Genomic DNA, 8,635 nt, shown 5'->3' with positions numbered 1-8,635 from the left:
AAGGGCTTAGGTGGCAAATGGTAAAACCAAGTTTGGGCCTTGCTGGAGGAGTTTTATTCAAAGCGAACTGTCAAGGGGGTCCCATAAATCACCCAACCGTGTAAGGAACGTAAAATCAAGGAACATAACACCGGTATGACGGAAATTAGGGCGGCAAGCGTGGAACAAGTCACCAGGCATAAGGCCGAGCCTTCCACCCTTTACCAAGTATATAAGGTGCATTAATTAAACAGGAGATATTGTGATATCCCAAATATCCATGTTCCGACCAGGAACAAACTTCATCTTCACCTGCGACTAGCAACGCTATAAGAGGGGCTGAGCAAAAGCGGTAACATAGCCAAACAACGGTTTGCTAGGAAAGGATGGTTATAGGTTTGACATGGCAATAGGGAGGCATGATAAACAGTGGCAGGTAGAGCTAACATAGCGATAGAGCGAGTACTAGCAAGCAAAGATAGAAGTGATATCGAAGGTATGGTCATCTTGCCTGCAAGGTTCTCAGAGTTGTCGAAGGCTTGATCCTCGTTAGCGTACTCAACAGGTTCCTCGTGCACATACTCGTCTCCCGTCTCTACCCAAAGCAAGAACACAAGTAAAGGAACCACAATAAATCACGTGCAATGCACAAGCAACATGATGCAATACATGTCATGATATGCGAGATGTGATATGCAAAGCATATGCGTGCTTCAGGAGGAAAAATGATGAACAAGGCATCAACTTGGCCAACCAAGTATGCCACTGGAAAGATGAGATGATTTCGGTTGAAATCGATATAAGGATCACCGGGAACGAATGCATGGTTTGCAAATGGCAAGCAAAACAAGAATGGCACAAAGCTGCGATTAACAGCACGATGCTACTTAGCATGCAACAAGAAACTAAGCTACAGCACCCTAACATAAAAATAAAACATATGGCAGTGATCTAAAGGAGATGCTTAACAAAAGAGGAACACTGAGCTACGGCTAAATCACATCATAACAGGTTCAAACAAGCATGGTGAAAGTGCAAAAAATATCAGGTTGGTCATGGCATAAATAGCATCACGAAGCGATGTTCAGAGCAAGATATCAACATGCTACAGGAACTTATAATAGCAAAACAAGACATGGCATGAATCTACTCAAAGCATAGATCAAAAGTCCCTTACTGACCATAAGCCAAAAAGGACCAGAGAATATGATGGCACCCATGTGAACATAGCAAGTTTCGTTAACAGATTCAGCAAACAAAGCATGGCATTGACAGAATTACGAAGGCACCTTCGCGAGCTCGATGCACTCACTACAGAGCATTTCATGATAAACTAAGCATACATCCATCAAGAATACATTACATAGAAGCTATACATGGCAAGAACAACATCATAGCATACACGGATCAACTACAACAAACTTGGCAAAATTGAATAACATGTAAACAATCTGCCAGGAAACATTTTGAAGTAAAAGTAGAGCACGAAAATAACATGCTAGACTACTCCATAATTGCAACCAGGGGCATGGATGGATATAGCATAACCATATGTTCAAAACACCCTTAGTGAAGTATCTCAAAATATGCATGGATTTCTCTGTAGAATCAAGTTTATATGGCATCAAAATAACAGCAGAACAGGGACTAAAATCAGCAATATCACGAAGCCTAGTTTGCATGCTTGTGCTAGTCACTACATTGATCACAAAAATACATGGTAAGCACCTCTGTAAAGAAGACATGGCATAGTTCAACTCACATGTAGGGATCAAGTACATAGGATGCACACATCAATCATGGCAAAAATGACAAAAGTGCATGTTCTGATAAAAATCTGAAACTAACATTATGAAGCACTCTTACAACAGCATTTCGGGCATCAGGATGAAATCAAATAAAAATGATGCAATTTGCATAGTAAAAGATGAAGGCACTCGCCCAACTAGCGGCATTGGCCACGTCTTCTTTTTTGCGCTATGAATAGTGCAGCGAGCGAGCGAGCGAGCAGCCAGCGAGAGCGGGCAGCGGCAGGGAAAGAAAAAGGGGCAGGCAGCGGCAGGAAAAGAAAAGGGCGTCTTCCCCACGAACCCTACCCGCCTCCTCGCCTCCTCCTTCGTCCACGCCGCCTCCTCGCCTCCTTCTCCATTTGCACGTCGCCTCTCCCACCCCGCGCGCATCTCGTCCGCCCCGGGATCCGAGGTGCACGGGTGTGGAGGCGAGCTTCCCGGCGACGGGTATGTGAGGTCTCTTCCTCTTGCCGTTGCTTGCCAAGAGGCGCGTCTCCGCGAGGTGGACGAAAGATCGACGACGGGGGCAAGCAGCAGCAGGGGCATGGCTGAGTCCCTCCTCTCCTTCCTTCTCAGTCTCTAGCCCCGCCTGCTCCCTCGACAGCCGCCGGTGCCAAATACAGCCGTGGCCTCCTCTCCCGTGGGGAGGCTGGATCCGGCTGTGGCCTCCTCTTCCGCGCGCTCCAACAGCCCGCTTGTGTCCTATTCAGAGGGGCGCACTTATCTGCAGCTACCACTGGCCGCGCGGTGCTGGCGTGAACTGGCGCTGCTCAGGCAGGCGGCGGCCACCACACCTGCTCCCAGGACTGCCTGCTCCACCTCACGTCCTCCTCCTAGGTAAAATCATGCCAAAAGGTTAGGACATCAAATCCCCCTGAACCCTATCTTGATCCCCTTTTCTATGCCAGATTTACCTCACGCTTGGCCTTTTTAGTTGGACGTGTGCTTGCACATGTGTGTTATTTGCTAGATCTGAAGTGTCCTTTACCAAATTAGATAGTTGTTTCTTTGTGATTTAGTTCACACGCATGAGGCTGCATCCCATAGTTATTCTGAAATCGAGTGTTCTCCTCCCCCCCCATTCCTGATTCACAAATACCTCTATGTAGTTTCTCTTCTTTTAGCTCGAGAGGAGAGCTTGGAATTTGTGTCACTGCAATGCGTAGTACATATTGTGATAATTATTTTGTCGGGTAGCATACTACGTACATATTCTGCAGCCCAGAAGACTATCAGCTACAGACAAATTGGTTGGTATATTAGCACTGAAATCTCGGAGATGGAGATCCCATTGTTGTTTTGCTAAAATTTAAGTCCTCATTCCACAGATACATAGGCTGAACGACACTCTTAACAAGAAGGACCTTGAATATTGGAGAGCTTGCTATCCTGTTAACACTTAGCAGTGTAGATGTTGTTCATCATAAGGATAAAGTGTTTGGATTTGCTGCTACTTCCTTTTCTGGTTCTCTACTTTCAACCAATACATCAGTTGGTCCTCATAATCTTACTCCCTTTCAATATCTCACTGAAGCCTTAATAATCAATCTGTGTCCCTTTCTCCTGAACTGTCATATCTGCAAGTCTTCTTTACTGTCAGATTGTTCCTTTCATAATTATTGTGTGTTTTAGATTTTTAATTAGACTAAATCAATGCCTTTTATAGGTTGTTTACTAGACCGGCCGGAATTGAACTGCAGAACACGTCAACACATCACATAAGTGTACTTATGATCTTTGCGTTGTGTAGACAGTTGATCAAGTATGGTTTCTCATGAATGTCAACTTGTTGAAGATTTTTGTTTTCTATTTTGCCAATATTTTATTCCAGCTTCGTCAGTAGTTGTAACATAAGGTTACTTCCTGAAACAACTTATGGCTTGCCCAAACCTGCACACATTGTGACGTCTAACTCTTTACAAACTGAAATCGTGAGATAAAAATATCTTTAAAAATTTCCATTGCCGACCTTATGTTCTTACTCGAATGTGCGTGTTGTCGTTTTTCACAATTATGGTGTTGTAATTGGTTTCCTCATTTGCTACACCTGGAAGTATCCCTCCGGTCACAACGGTGAGACATGTCCCATATATTTCCCTTTGTTACTTCTAATTCTTTGTTTCAGATGCCACGCTGCTCGTTCATGGATATGCTCTGTTTGGACTAGGGAGTGCGCAGTTGTGCCGTCTTTATTTGTGAAAAATGTCTTCCGTCAAGGTACTTTTGTTCTTCATCTCATTGCTTCCCAGCTTTCCTCTGCCAATTATTTGTTCCTTTTTTTTATGTATTTTCTGTTGCCCATTCAATTTCGTGACATGTAGTGGTTTGTTTTGGAGCTTCTTCCATAGTACCATATGTGCCACATAAAGTAATTTGATGGGGTTTTCTCTTTTCCTGCTTGTATTGTTCTTGTAAATTAGAATAAGGAAGGAGCTTTCTCAGAACTTTGGACTTTTGACCTGTACGTGTAGTTAATTTCAGGTTATCCACGGATCAAAAAACTGAAGAATGATACTAAGATTTTACTGGACATGCCTATATTTTGTCTTATCAAAGCTTGTGTTCTTTTTTCATCACTACATAAAGCTGCTTGGATCTGCATTATTAGAACTTGCTCTGCTTTTCTCCTGTTGTTCAGATAGATATATGCTTATTCAAGTTTGGACTTGCTATCTAACATTTTTCCACTGAAGGCTATGAATTGGTACAGTAATTAATTTCACTCCCATGTGTATCATGGAACTCCTTGGTCAATATTTCTAATTTTCTGTTCTTTCCAATTTGTTATTGCAATTCACCACATAGTTTAATTTCTTAGACCTCGTGCATTTTCACAATTGATGTCTTTCTAAAACTTAATACAAAACTTGAATATTTTAGGTAATCGGAGTGAAATTGATATTTAGCATATATTGAGAGCATTGTACTAAATCATGTTCGCAAAACTTATTATTTTTCTAACTTCTACTGGCGGCCGTGTTCTCAGAGCTCCTTATTTGGATCTTTGTGGATGGGTGAGCCTATTTGCTTGCTGCCTTGCTGGTGTTGGAGACTTGTGGTTACTATGTTTACTGAAACGAAGAAAAATATACGAGTATCATGTGCCAAGCATTTCCTACTTCACCTTGGCTAGCCGGTAGTTTCTACTAGCATGAAATCTACACATAACAGAGATCCTAAGCATTGGAATTGTTTACTGTCCATAAATCATTTTCGTGGTACTCATTTTTGTATTGTTGCATTCTATGTATGTTTTTCCACGAAGGTTGTATCACCTAGAGCATAGCTTACAAGTTATTCACCTATAGCATAGCCTACAAGTTATTCATCTCATGTCGTAGATCATCTGCTTGTAAGAGGTCATGAGGTTTCAAATTTTATTGAGCCTTGAATATTTTATAAATGGCACCTGCAGAACGTCTAAACGAATTTGCAAGTGTGTACATTGGAGGTTGATTTTGGAATGGGTATATATTTTGCCTTGCATGTTTCCCTTTTGATTAGTTACTTTCATTGCCTCCTTAACAATCGTTTCTGCTTTTCTTTACTTAAAACTGTTTCTCGCTCTAGGTGGAAGGATCTGTGGTAGGTGTACATAGTTTAGTCATCTGGCCCAGTAAGCTCAATCTACACCTTCCCCACAAAAAAAAAGCTCAATCTACACCTTAACACTTTTTATGAATTTAGGATTTCTTTTATGTAATCTGCCCAAGGGAGCTCAGATGGCTGAGCAATGATAGATCCGGCTGGAAGGTGCCAAGCGTATGAGACGGCGCACTTCGACAAGATCATGGTGCGGCTCAAGAAGCTCAGCTGGGCTCAGCCAGGAGCACTGCGACCCCGTGTTCGTCACGCAGAAGGTCTGCGTCAGGGTATACATGGGCATCACCACCAGCCAGCTCGACGAGCTCGCCGCCGAGACCGCCGCCGCGCTCACCGCCTCCCAGCCTGACTATGCCTCCGTACCTTCCCTCTTTCGATATGTCTCTCCCCTTCTGGTCCGTTCTGTTCCCCCCTCACGGCGCCCGTGTTCGTGCAACCTGGCCTGACGTATGTGCGTGTGTGGTTCATCTGCAGCTCGTGGCGAGGATTGCTGTGTCCAACCTGCCGCCAAGTGGAAATAGTCTGTGTGGCGCTCGTAAATAGAGAGCATTCTGGTACAAAGGTACAGGAAAGAATAAGGAAACTTTTGTCATTTTCTTTGGTCTCTGGAAAAAAATGGGTGGGCTGATACATTGCTAAATTACATGATAAAACTCACTTCTCTTTTTTGATTTTTGGTTTACTTCGTTGTGCTACAATGGCTCTCCTAGGAATGTTATTCCATGCTTTGATGTGCACAATCCAGAAAGTGCATGCATCCAGAAACCAAATAGGATTTTTTGTGTGTTATCTTTTCATAAATCTTGTGCTCGTCCAATAAGAATAAGGATTGGTGGTATTGCTTTTGTCTGTCACCCGATAGATTTCAGACTTCAAGGTAGCTGCAGTATTTCAGGTTATATGTGCAAATCCTTGGTGTGACATGATTGGTAACTGACAATGAATACGTTGCAATCTGATATGTCTAATTCTTGATTTATGTGGTACCATGGTCTAAAAATTGGTCCTAAAGATACATGATGTTTTTGTACAAAGTTGAGATAATTATTTTGGAACGGAGGGAGTATTAGATTATTTTGTTCCTTTTTAATTTGGTTCTAAAGATATAGTTTCAGAGTGATCATTTTGCATCAGCCAAGCTTGCCGTTGTTACAAATAATTGTTCTATTGTCCTCAATTCACTTTCTCTGTTTTTAATGCTATAAGCATTATTATTCCAGTTTTTTTAGTTATTGATCGTGCCATTTTTTTTCTGCCTTTGTAGCTGAAAGATTAATGAGACTGACTAAATTCTGAACATGTTCCATGTGAGAGAAATAGCATGTTGATTTCATCTTGAAATAATCATAGCTGAGGGACGAGGTTCGTAACTGAGGGTCATGTGCAGAGCTTGAGGAAGAAGTTGCTAGTTGTAATTGTGATACTCCTGATGTGAAGGGCTCAGGGATATCAGTGAGGACAATGCCTCTTTAGTTGTAATTGTGATACTCCTGATGTGCAAGTAAACACTCCTGTGATACTCCTTATGCTAAAATGTTGGTTGTTAGTACAGAGGTGGTGGCATTATTTGGTTCTCTGCTATTGATTTCATGATTTGTGGTTAATATATGATGTAATACAATCCACATTGCATTATATTTTCAGTTACATCTCCTACTTACTCACTACTAACATTTTTTCTAATTCGCTTCTTGCGCCATTGGCGCAACGGGGTCATCTAGTGAGAAGAAATGATGTACTCTTCGAGACGAACAATTCGGTATGCTACACGCTCAAAACGGAGCCACGGGTGCAAAGTTGTGGTGTGATGAACATGCTACAAAATTAATGACAGATAAGACAGACGAATTTCGGGGGAGAAGTCAACCTAGGTGGATCTGGATCCGGGCACGCGGATCAAGGACGGCCGGCGCGAGTTCGTCGGAGGGCGCGGGTGTCGCCGGAGGACGACGGCGGTGCGGAGGACGACGGGCGACGGCGCGGCGAGGTCCGGCGGAGGTGGAGGCGGGCCGCGGGGGCCTGGCGCGGGCTCGGCGGGCCGGCACGGTGGGCGGCGGACGAGCGACACGTGTTGCGCTACGGTTGGACACGGACGGCGGCGGGATTCATCCGGCGGCGGCCGGACGTGTCCGGTGGCGACAGGGATGATTTCGTCTAGGGTTTGCCCGTGAATTTCGGGGAGAGACTATATTTATAGGTAGAGGGAGCTAGGAGTGTCCAAATGAGGTGTAGTTTTCGCCCACACGATCGTGATCCGATGACAGAGAGCATGGAAGTGACTTAGATGGGTTATTGGGCTGCTTTTGAGGGGTGTTGGGCTGCAACACAAAAGAGGCCTTTGCGGTTATACGGTTAACCGTTGGAGTACCAAACGAGCTCCAAATGACCCGAAACTTGACAGGTGGTCTACCGGTGCTATACCAGGGCCACTTGGCAAGACTTGGTCTATTCCGAGAACGTTCAACACCCGCACACGAAAAGAGACAAGAGGAGTGCACCGGTGCATGTGGGAGTGTCGGATTGCGAAACGGACAACGGGGGAAATGCTCGGATGCATGAGACGAACACGTATGCAAATGAGATGCATAAGATGACATGATATAATATGCATGACATGAATAAAATGCAAAATAAAAGACAAAACCCAACCACGGAGGGAATATCATATCACATAGCCGAAAAAGGCAAGAGTTAGAGTTACAAAGATGGAAAGTTACATCTGGGGTGTTACAATGAAGCTTGCTTAGAATTGCATGTAGTTTCATATTATCATGTTGCATCCTTGTTTTGAGGTGTTTTCTTGATGTTTGGGTGCATTTTGCATTAATGCCATGTTTGACTTGTTTTGCTCCTATCTTCTAGGCCGTAGCTCCGAATTAAATGAACTTTATATGTAACTTGACTAGAATCTCGTGTAGATCATCTTGGTGCATCTTAACTTGCTATTTAACAACTTGAACATAAGGTTTATTCAGATCTGGACCAATTTCGAAATTTGCATATGAGGACTTATCAGAATTATTATATGTTGCTTCCGGCCTCATTTAAACTTGCCTTGATGTGTTGTTCTTGTTTTCATCATCTCTTGCCATGAGTAGCTTCATGTAGTCTTGCCTTGGATGATACTTGGTTGAGCATCATGTCTTGTATATGTGTGGTGTGTTTACCATGTTGTGTGCTTCTTCTCGACAGTTCCCGTTTCGTTGTGATCGTGAGGAATCGTTCGTCTACGCTTGGTTCGTCTTCGTGGCTTCATCTTCTTC

At 43.5% G+C, this 8,635-nt stretch overlaps 1 long non-coding RNA gene across 2 annotated transcripts; it reads left to right on the top strand.

Annotated features, from left to right (window-relative positions):
- The first annotated feature begins 2,024 nt into the window (after positions 1-2,024).
- Positions 2,025-7,021, top strand: LOC119307761. Of its 2 annotated transcripts, XR_005149515.1 has the most exons (3): positions 2,025-5,767; positions 5,847-5,934; positions 6,637-7,021. It is a non-coding gene; the product is annotated as an uncharacterized LOC119307761 (long non-coding RNA). The 2 variants fall into 2 exon arrangements; XR_005149514.1 differs by having other exon boundaries at positions 2,025-5,934.
- The last annotated feature ends 1,614 nt before the right edge of the window (positions 7,022-8,635 follow it).

This window comes from Triticum dicoccoides, chromosome 5B (assembly GCF_002162155.2).
Source record: "Triticum dicoccoides isolate Atlit2015 ecotype Zavitan chromosome 5B, WEW_v2.0, whole genome shotgun sequence".
NCBI lineage: Eukaryota > Viridiplantae > Streptophyta > Magnoliopsida > Poales > Poaceae > Triticum > Triticum dicoccoides.
Note: the sequence above shows the minus strand (reverse complement) of the source record. Positions and strands in the feature narration are given on the sequence as shown.